The sequence below is a fragment of the Thunnus maccoyii genome, chromosome 6, assembly GCF_910596095.1.
Source record: "Thunnus maccoyii chromosome 6, fThuMac1.1, whole genome shotgun sequence".
Lineage (NCBI taxonomy): Eukaryota > Metazoa > Chordata > Actinopteri > Scombriformes > Scombridae > Thunnus > Thunnus maccoyii.
In genome coordinates this window covers 12,719,191-12,730,587 of record NC_056538.1, presented here as the reverse complement: position 1 = coordinate 12,730,587, position 11,397 = coordinate 12,719,191, and the positions used below count along the sequence as shown (strand labels likewise).

The window sequence follows — 11,397 nt, the reverse complement described above, 5'->3', positions numbered from 1 at the left end:
TAGTGTTAACCTATCAGCTTTGTAGATTAGGCTATATTTTGTATGTCGTGCACATAGATAAGAGTGTGTAAGTCATGTATTTGATACATGCATTAATACTTTCTGATGTGAACCTACACTTTTAGATCTGTGAATGTTTTTAGTGTTCAATCTTTCTTGTATTCAGCACTGATCAGAACCTGTATCACATTATAAGCTTTGTGCTACTTCATATATTTCTGTATACCAAGAAAATATATAGGAAACACGTGTAAATCATGTGATATGTTGTCTGTTTTTGATGAGAACATACATTTGTTGTCACAATAGAATAGTACTATAAATTTGAATTTCACTTAAATGACACATTTGATCCACTCCATGGCTAAAATGAGCACTTCTTTGTTTAGAGACAATATGTATATGTTAAATGTCTTTAAAGAAGCAGTCTTTTCACCACTCAAGCAAATTGTTTTATTGGCATATAAAATTGCCCCCTACCCCTCCTATTTCATCAGGTGGGACAATGATATAGTTTGATGTGGTTTGTTGTAAGATTCCATGTTGGTTTTCTTCCTGTCCTCCCCAATTTTTTGAGTCACCAGCTGCCACTGGTGTACATCTAGGGTAAACTATACATACTGTAGATAAATGGACTACATACTGTTCAGGATTTCTATACAGTATCCTATCATGATGCTCATATTCTGTTACACATTTCAAGTTTGATTTGTTCTTTATCTGTTCTCTTCAATGTTTACTGTTGGTCAAAAAGAAAAACCATTATTTCATAGTTGCACAAAGGTAAGACTATTTGTTATTATTAAGAGCAAATGTAGATGTTAATATCTCTGCTCCAGCTAGTGGGGATTAAGTTAAATGAATCCTCAAAAAGAATTGAGGATTCATTTAACTTGTGATTTTATTAATGATTTGACAGACAATAAATAGCTGGGAAAACTGCAGGCAACGATGGGTGTACTGAATAATTTTACAAATGTCTTCGGGGCACATGTTCTCCTTTCCATTAAATTGTTAAATAATGATAAAAGGTGATCCACTTAAAGTCAAAGAGATTAGATTTGTTTCCATACTGTTAATGTTAATGTAGAAGCTAATTGTGATGTATGTACAATTCCAAAGCAAACCTCTATGCTGATAACATACTTGTAAGACTGTGTAATAAATACAAATCATATCCTAGATCTAGAGGAGCAGGACAAGGGTTAAATGAATAAATTACAAAATGTAAACAAAATGTTTACCAGTTGAAATCCAAACACTGACCTACCAAGATATTGCTCTGGTAGCTATGAGCTAATGGTCAAGTGTGGTTTTATATAACGGGTGGAACTCACCACGAATCAAACTGAATTGGGGTAAAAGCACGTATGTGACTGCCCCTGAGTTTAGGATGAGTCATGAGGGATATTTTTACTTTTTACGGGAAAAGAGAACGATTTTGACATAAAAATGCTAAAAAAGAAAATCTTTTTATACATATTGCATTTACCATTTAACAATAAATAAATAAAAACAATGCATGACTAATTAACACTAGGACAAAGAAGTAGAACTTGGAAAATTTTAGCATAATTTTCGTTTCACTTCTTCAATCTTTAATGATATCCACCTTTTGTTTTGTTAATGTAAATGTGAGACTTACATTAATTAACCAGCCTTTCAGCTGTGTCATTTTAAAACCTCATCCGAGACTCTGTAACTGTCCTCTTTCAGTCTACACAACTCAAGATTTTCCTGAAATTAACAAAACTGTGCATCATGACAGACCCACAGCAATGCCTAACATCAACCTATATTTAAACTATTTCAAAAACATGCACCTATATGCATTTCCACTATGACATCAGAGCTCACACAAGAGCCTTCAGCTCACCTTTGTGTGTGTATCTCTGCTGGTTAAGTTACGGTTATCAGGATTTCCCTGATAAAATAATGCATGGCAAACAAACTAATCAGATGAGCATGCTGTGGCTAATTTGGCATATAAATAATGTCCATGTTATAATGACTCAGACAATAATAACTCTTGATCCACACTTGAACAAGGAGAGGTGGTAATTATGTCAATTTCATGAACATTAAGGCTACACAAGTTTCTGATGACAAAGATAATTGTCTGCCTAGCATAAAATACAAATCATTTTTGTAACCTGATCATAGATTAGCTAATAAATAACCCCTGAAATTTAGATATAAAATCAACTGACTGATGTTAGTTATATTCAGCAAAGGCATTATTATTTTAATTCTGTGATGTTATGTAGCACCTTGGCATTTGTAGGGGCATGTACCATTTAGAAGTTGAAGGCCCCAAAATGATAATCACATCTGAACAATTAGCTGCTTGTTCTTTTGTCTCTCTAAGTCTTTCACTCTCTGTCTTCCTATCCCCTGTTAGTAAACACTGCATGATTCTATTCCATAAACCTGGGGTCTCAGAGGAGTATGAAAAGGCAGGGAAGGCTGAGTTTCCCATCTGTGACTTCTCAAATATTGATGTCTACCCCATGCGATCTATACCTGCACTACATCCAACTGATGACACGCATCCTGTACATTTTGAGCTTTGTGACTGTTTCACTCCCATCACGCACGTCATTCATATCTTACCTTATGTAAAAAAAAAAAATAAAAAAAATACAGCTCTGAGACATTCTGAAGCACGTGTCTGAATAATATCAAATCAGTTTAAAATCAGAGTTATTTGCACATATATTCAACAATGGGGGAAAAAAATCCTAGCCCTTCTTGCCTAAGTCATACTATTTTCCTGGGTCTTGGATATGTGAGGATGGTTCAGACGGATTCCACACATCGCCCATGGCATGCTTCTATCCCTATTAGGACTGTGGTTCCATGCTGCTGACAGTTGTAGCATGTCAAATCAATTTATCCTTTGGGTACCACTGGGTTCATGTTCTGTTATGGTATCTGACAGCAGTGCAAAGATCACTGGAGTGTGGATACGAAAAGGATTATCTGTTGGTCTCACTTAAAATCGTCATTATACTTGACTTCTTGCGCTCACATGCCATGCACAAATATGTGAGGTGCCTTTCACTTGCGGTAGAATTTGAGTTACTGAGGTGTGTGCCTGCATGTGTGTGTAAGTTTGTAGCATGTACGCTTGTGTGTATGGCCACACACAACCCCATGAGCAATTTAATGTCACATTAACATGCAACATATTAGCATTTTAGCTTCATCTAGTTGTCAAATCTTTGCAGAGCCACCACCACCCACCCACCCACAGACACACACGCTCACTTGTGAGCTATCAGTGTAGTTTTATGTATCAGGAGATCCCTTAATCATCAACCCATGTCTGTAAATATGAGTGTGAGAGTGCACATTTGGAGTCTTCTTACACTGAAGCATATTTTTGGGAGAATCTGGACATTGATTCGTAAAGGCACAGCACCACCTTGGGGTAGACATTGAAGTGCTATAAAATGCGCACACACACACACACATACACACACACACGCACTGTGGTTAGCACTAAGTGTCAGTCGTTTTCTTTTTAACACTTAACATACAAACATTTCAAATAATGACAGCGCACATAGTCTTTTGTTTTCATACTGCATGTTTTGAGTGCAAACATTTTGGTTAACATTCTGTCTTTAATATTTTTTGCTTGTGTTAAATCATGCTTTACCTCTGTCTTTTTTTTCATGTATCCGGCGAGTCCTCCCTCTGGCCAAAAGAGTTAGAGCTGGTAAAGATGGCCTCTTATACTGTGGCAGGCAAGAAGGGAAGAGGCCAACTGGGCATACCAGAGGGCAGTCTGCCTTTTGGGATCCAGTTAACTTTAATTACTTTTGGACTTTAAGCTTTATTTTTCTCGCTTTTGATAGTTAGTTTGGTTGTAAATAGTTTCATGATTTAAATCTTTGTTGAGATTAAGGTTAAATTGTGATATAGAGATAATTGTTTATTCCTGCCCCCCTTGTATGTCTGTGTAGGCTAGCCTGTGTGTATATAAACCCTCCTTATGTGTTATTTATCAAGCCTGTTATGTTCAGTTCAGTTCAGTTTGCTGTTTGTTTAGTTGACCCTAATTTGAGTTAAAGGGCCCTAGTTTTTGACACTACTTTCCTCTAGTTTTCCTATTTTTGTATTTTGGAAAAAATAATTAGTTAAGTTGAAATTAAGTTGTTTATATATATATATATATTTTTTGCTTTATTCATCTGGTGTTCTTGAATCTTACTGCTTGGTCCCTGACACACACACACACACACACACACACACACACACACACACACACATATATATATATATATATATATATATATATATATATATATATGTGTATATAAACAGTTAGCTTCACTAATGTGTTCAAAAAATGTGTTTAGCATTTTCCTCATCAAGATATCTTATATAATGAAAGAGAAAGAGAAATAGGTGTGTGGAAAGACATAAAGAAGAGTGGCAAGGAGGAAAGGCAAGTGTGCGCTTTCAATTACTTTGCAACCTCTGCATGCATACAGTAGAAACACACATGTACACACATTCACACACAGCTATTTATGCTTTGCATACTGGGATGTGGATGAATGAAATCAATAATCGCTTGTTGCTAGCTAGAGAAAGAATCAAGTTGTTGCTAGTCCTCTTCAGAGGACTAGCAACAATGTGTGTTGCTTCGATTGATCATTGGGCTGATAGGTTCTTCTTCTGCCTTAGACACATCTGACCTATGAGAGTGGACACTGCCTTTTAGTAATGCATGTGTCAGTTGGCTTGATTTTTTTTTTTTTTTTTGTGAAAAGCAAACTAAGGGGAAAACGCAACATATTTACCAACTTATCCACTGATTTGGACCAGAACAACTTTAAAACCTGCTATGGGTAGGTCCCTAAAAGGTCCTATGAAGTCAGGGTAGGAGGGAGATCACATATGTGAATTAATTTCCAAAAACTGTAAATACTGTCAAACTATAGAAACAGAAAGAAATAACAAGTCTTTAACTGTGAGCGTTTGCAAATGCTCCTTCTTGGCTGCATCACAGGAGTGCAATGTCCCTCAGCTACAAGCTTTTGTCTTTCTTCCTCCCCAGTGTGTTATCACAACTCTATGCACACTTTTATCTGTCTCCGTTACACTGGGGATATTTGAGTGTGTTCTTTCCTTTTATTCCGGAACAGAGTCGCATTGGAATGGGGGAGATCAACCGGAACACTGGTGCCAATCTCAATCTGACCTTCCGATACTGGATGCCTGCGGAAATACAATTATAATTAAATCTTTATCTTCCCTCCTGACTCTCACAATGATTAAATTGCAGTTGGGGGTATATAGTTCTGTGACTGTTTCCGCCTAATGTGATGCAAGCTATTTCTATTTTATTTATTTATATTTTCTGCCCTAGACAGTCTGAGTTATGTATTCTTTGCTAGAGTTATTATGCCTCATCATCTCTAAATGAGCTAGAATGGGTATCTCAAGCTAAATGAGCCTACAGTAAGTATACTGAATGATAGGCCAGTCGGTGCCAGCAGTTAATCTTTTTCATTATGCAGGAGACAAAAGTTGTAAAAGAAAAAGAAATCTATTTGAGAAACTCTATTCAAACTGAGCAATATGTTAATAGTGCTGTTATGGTACTCAAATAACAGCTTTTTCCCTTTTTACTTAATTTCTATGGACCTGAAAAGTATGATTATATATGTATTTATTCATTTCGCTATCATCTAAGTACGATCACCAGTCCTCACCTCCTTGCTTGTTAGTATGATTGATGGCGATGGTGTCTGCTGGCTATTGTGAGACTGTCTTTCTCCCAGATGGTAGTGTACCTAGGATCCCCTATAGGTGAGGTGTGCATGTCTGTTTTCCAGACTCTGACATAAATATGTTGTAGGATCCTCCCCCAAAATTCTCCCTTTTCAAAGGCAGTTATTGGTGGGGTTTTTTTTTGTTGGCTGGGTTGTTGGACTGTGTCAGAGCAGTCAGGCTCGGTAAGGGTAGCCTTGCCCTCCTGCCCCCACCATGGAAGGGTGCTAGAGCGATGGCCCGCATCTTCATGTGACCAAAAGTCATGGTCTTGTGTCATGTTGGTCTCACAACAGGGAATGCAGGCAGCTTCACTCTTCTTAGATGCCTGTCACAAGAAAAAGTCTGTGTGAAATAGAACAATAGACACAAGTTGTAACTCTAAGTCTGTGAGAACAGAAAAAGTCCTTTGACCTCGTCTACCTATCAGGAATTGAGAAGTGGTAGGTATCAAATTTGACCCAATTCAAAGTTTCATTGAAAAGGGTTTTCTGTCTCAATACACAAACGGTGCAACTCAAAAGTGACAGATATCTAAGCCCTGCTGAAAAATGCAGATATACTGTAACGTTGTTTACATTTGTGCAAAATGGTCTGGCAATATCCATGTGTCACGGAGATGTGAAACAATCCATGTTGACTGTATACAAAAAAGCATCTAATCCTCTCAGTCAGATCATTCATTCCTCCTGACTGTAAATAATGTACCAGGGGTAATTGTTCCTACACTCATGTTTAAATAATACCATCCATCATACAAACACATTGCCCAGGCTACATATGAAGTACATCAATGCTAGATGGGGAGCAATTTCAGGGCTATTCAGTTGACTCCTTCATACATAATCCTATTGATTGATTCTCAAGAACCCTGTGTGACCATGAGCATGAGAGTATTTAGCACAATAAAGAAACACTTGCAGTTGCCCAACAAACATTCAGGGAGGAACCATACGGTAAATGATGGCTAACAATCTATTGTAGGTGATATAGTAATTTTCTCAGCCTTGACGCTGAGTGTGAAATATCCATCAAAGTTAACAAAGGAAGAGTTACCATCTGGGCTTATTGTTTGCTGTCAAAGACATACACGCTTCAGTTACCAATGGCAGGCTGTTGCTCACTCCCCTTCTGTTTCTGTCTCCTTCTTTCCTCTCTATCTCCCCATTTCCCACTTTATTCACATGCTATCTCTCTTTCTCTTTTCCTCTCCCTTTGTTGCTCTCCCTCCTCCTTTCCTTCTGCCTCTGCCAGGCGTTGAAGAGGAATGATTACTAAATGATTGCTAGCTAGATGATTGAATGGCACGGTTGACATTTTCCCATCAGTACTATACACTGGAGGGGGTGGGGTTGGGGTGCATGGGGGGTGGGGGGGGAGATGCACTGACCTTCCCCTCCAGCACATTGCTGTATTGTGTGCAGCTTTTGTAGTTGGCTGCTTTCTTCTCATCATATGATGCTGACTTCTGAGGGACATGGTTGTTGTTACAGTCCCGCTGTTGTTGATTCTAGTCCTTGGTGGGTGTACCTGCATGTGCAGAATGTTTGTGTGTGTACTTGACAATAGCAACATTTTCACTGTCATGTAGTGCAGACACGGGTGGTAAAGTGTTCTGAAGGAGTAACAGCTAAAAAAATTCTGGGGGCCAGCATTAAGTTATTTCAAGCAAAGTGTGTAACTAAAGATAACTGGATGAATTAGTAATGTTTTATTAGGTAATAGTAGCCAAAGTGGATTCGAAATCGTAATTAAAAGACAAAATTGTACATCTCCAGTTCTTGTTAACACACTTATTGTGAGACAACAAATCCAGGAATATAAATTACATAAAGTTTAATTTGGTGCAGGAGCAAACACACACACACACACACACACACACACACACAAAAGGGACACTAAAGACATAAGGATGTCAAGGAAACATGGACAGAACTAAAAACCCACCTTAGTCACCACCAGCCACGGGAAGAAAATGGACAGTTTTGGAAATTAACAACTTTGTTTTTCTTTGACGATACAAACAGACTGCCTGACCTGGATGGACTATCCTCTCCTCTTCTGCTAGCTCACTATCTCTTCTCTTGGGAGAAGCCACATTCCTTTGAGTCACTCCCTCTCCTCCTCTCCTTCTTCTTTAATGTACAGTAAGTGTCAAAATTGATGAGAAAATGCTACTATATGTGTAAAAATATATACGTAGGTATTTTGACTTGTCTAACCAAAGTTAACTTGATGTTAACTCCCATGAACAAATTAATTAGTTTGATATTATGGAATATGGATATTATGGACATTCCCCGACTTTCTCTGTTGTCTGTAACAGCCTGTGGACTGATTTCTATGTGAAGGACCCGCGCCGAATTTTCCGTGAAAATCCGAAGGAAGTGATGTTTTTGCGCACTCCCAAGTGCCTTGCCTCTCTCCCGCTGACGTCAACAAATGACTGGCATAACGACACAACAACAAAATCAGTGCTATCCAAGTATAAACACCCTGCAGATATTAGCTCTCAAGCTAATCAACCACTACACATTTCACAACAAAACACCCCCACAATGAACAGTCTCCCACTCCCAAGCACAAACAGTTAAAACATTATTTCCTCAACAAAGGAGCAGAGAACAAGCTCCAGAGAGATAGCAGAACATAACTTACCCCTTTTGTTTTTCCTGTTGGTAGTCCAAAGGTCACACATTTCACAACAAAACCGCAGCGTGTTGATCCCCAGCCACATCTCACTGAGCCTACCGGTATTTAGTAAACATGGTCGGGAAAAAAAAAAAAGTTGGGGGTTTGCGGGTCGGATCAGGTTCGGGTGGTTGATTAACACGTATTTGTGTGAGCTGGGCGGTGCGGATTGGCTCTCACTAGCCAGCGGCCACAGCGCAGAAGGAGCCTCTGTGTGTGTGTTTGAGCAAGCGAACGAACAAAACACAATGTTAGAGATCTTTTATGTAATTATGAGAAGTGTAAGCAAGGAAAAAGACATGCGAGCACCAGGATGTTCACTACAGCTTATTTAACAGCCATAGGTGTCACTAATGAGACAGAATTTCTGATTCCTGCATATAGAATCTTTAACCAGTGTAAGTGTGTCATTTAGCTATGGTTTGATTGCTAGGATAATGTTTTCTTAATAGATTTAATTACAGATTAATTATTATTCTATAGGAATATAATTATTTTCTCTTTTTCTCTCCACACAAAGGAATCAGTAATCAATGTGCTCCCTCAAAAGAGTACCAAGGATCCTATTTCTTCCAAAACATGCCTCCTAGACTATTAAAACTTTTACAGCTCTTCATCAGGCAACTGTTGCTCTTCTTCTGCCTTTTTGGCTTGCTGACCGCTGCTGCTTCTTCTGTTTTCTCTCAGCCTTATCAGCTGTGATAGCCGTCCATGCAATTTGGGCATTGTCCTTTTTTTCTATGGCTGAGAGCTGAAAGCTCCAGAAAGAGACTCAACTAAGAAGCAAAAGACTGCAAAGATGCCTAAGCCACAAGTCAAACCCACACCATTTACCATTTGAATATATATTATTTTTCTCCTATTTTTATCATGTAGTTAAACTTTTAAAGACTTTTTCAAGGACTCTTCTGATTAGTTTAGAGTTCTGTGCATCCAACTCTGCAACCTGCTACTGAATGCACTGAGACTGGGACACCTTCCTGCTGTGTGTGTCCACTACACGGCCTCAGCTAGTCTGAGACTGGCTTCATCCTCCTGGGAAGCAGTGAACCAAAGCTGATTCACTGAACCTGCTGCAAAAATTCTCATCTGGCTGTTAATCTGGCGACCCGAGGATAACCGAGTCTGCTTTGCCTTGATCGGCACTTTCCGGGAAGCTCCTCATCATCAGCCCTTCATCACCAAGGAAATAGTAGGAAAACTATCTACGATGCTTCTGTCTCATAGTTGATGCAAGAGCTATTCAAAATTAAATTTTTTATTGGCTGTAGTTAGAGTCTTGACCCCTAATTGTGTTTTTTACTCATGGGGAGGCAAACTATGGGCATGAACTTTGTGTAATTCTAGACACTAGACAAACTAAAAGCAAAAATATGTTTATAATTCATGATAAAGAGAAAAATATATTTCTCCCTTTGAATTATTGTATCCATTGTGTATGATAATTATTTGTTTACTCAAAATAGCCGCATACAGCACATCAAAGCCTTTTCTTGAAAATTTTCCATCATCTTCTGTCAAGACTTTCAGTCACTTACCCTGTGTAGTTAAAACCCCCCCACCCCCGCCACTGTCCTGTATTCCTTTCTCTCAACTCCATATATTCATGCATTCTTTGTAAGTTTTATCCACAGTGTTTCCTCCTAGGCAAATCTGTCACAGCCTGAGGCAAAGTCTATCTCTGTCCTGTCGCCGAAAGAAAATGAAACACCTACTACCTTAATTATATTAAACCTACGTTTTTCATTTTCCCTGAGATGGCCTCTACTTTGACACAGACAGTAAAGATGAACTTTTACAATATACGCATTAATATATGGCAAATTCCCACAGTTGCCAGGATGTGGAGTGTCTTATTGTTATATGGTTTTATTCCTGTCCCTCTCAACTGCATATGGGAAGCTGTGTGTATTAATTACAGTTTGTAAATGAAGCTGTAATCTATCTTTCAAATGAACAGCTGTCTGAATGCCTTGTGGGATGCTCCCAGGTGAGATTTCTTTATGCCCCCCACTCAGTGTAGAGAAATTCATTCAGATGGAAGACAACAAAAGATGATGGAATATCATCTATCATGATCTACATCACTGTAAAGAAACAGTACACTCCTTGATTGTTGTTATAGCATCCAGTGGCACTCCAAAGCCTCAACATTATTAGAGTGCTATTGGAAACTTCAGCAATTCAGAGTGTTTATGTGTACATATGTGTTTACGTGTATATCTCCATCTCTGCCTGCATATGTGCAAACATGTCTGTGCCTCCTTATGTCATTTACTATTCTAGCATGAGTGTGCCTGTGTGGCCCTCTTCCTTCCTTTTCTTTCCTCTCCTCTGCCGCCGTATTTTCCTTATCTGATGATGTTATCCGATGAGCAGCCAAATCTCCAGTAGTGCAAATCTACCCCAAGGGAATCCTGACACCTTGTTATCGTAGCACATGCAGAGCAGCCGCAATAGCGTCCTCTCTACATGACATTCCCCTACCTGGGAGGAAACAGAAAAATAGAGTATGGAGACAAGAAGATGGGAAGAGAAGGAAGGAAGCAGTGTTTAGTATGCAGATAGGAGAGACAGAAAGACGGAGAGATAGGGAGAGAGGGGGAGCTGTTTCACACATCCATTTATGAGGTACACATTTACACCTTCACACAGTGGCCTGGAGGGATTTCGAGGCCTGGCTTTCTTCTCCCGTCTGTGTGTTTGCCTACTCATTGTCTTTGTTCTTTCTCTCTTCCAAACTGACCTCCCCATTTCTCATCTTTCTTTACCTCTTCTGTTTTTTACCCTTGCACTTAACATCTTCTCAGTTTCTGGCCCTTGCGTACATTTATCTCGTCCTGGCTTGTCTCTTTTTTCTCAAACTCTTTCTTTTTTTTTTCTTGTTTAAATATTGCAAATGCACCCATGCCAAAACCA

At 38.9% G+C, this 11,397-nt stretch overlaps 1 long non-coding RNA gene across 1 annotated transcript; it reads right to left on the bottom strand.

Annotated features, from left to right (window-relative positions):
* Positions 1–4,345: 4,345 nt before the first annotated feature.
* Positions 4,346–8,708, bottom strand: LOC121899571. Its single transcript, XR_006096757.1, has 3 exons — positions 8,446–8,708; positions 5,730–6,115; positions 4,346–5,232 (listed from the first exon to the last, which is right to left on the bottom strand). It is a non-coding gene; the product is annotated as an uncharacterized LOC121899571 (long non-coding RNA).
* Positions 8,709–11,397: the final 2,689 nt, after the last annotated feature.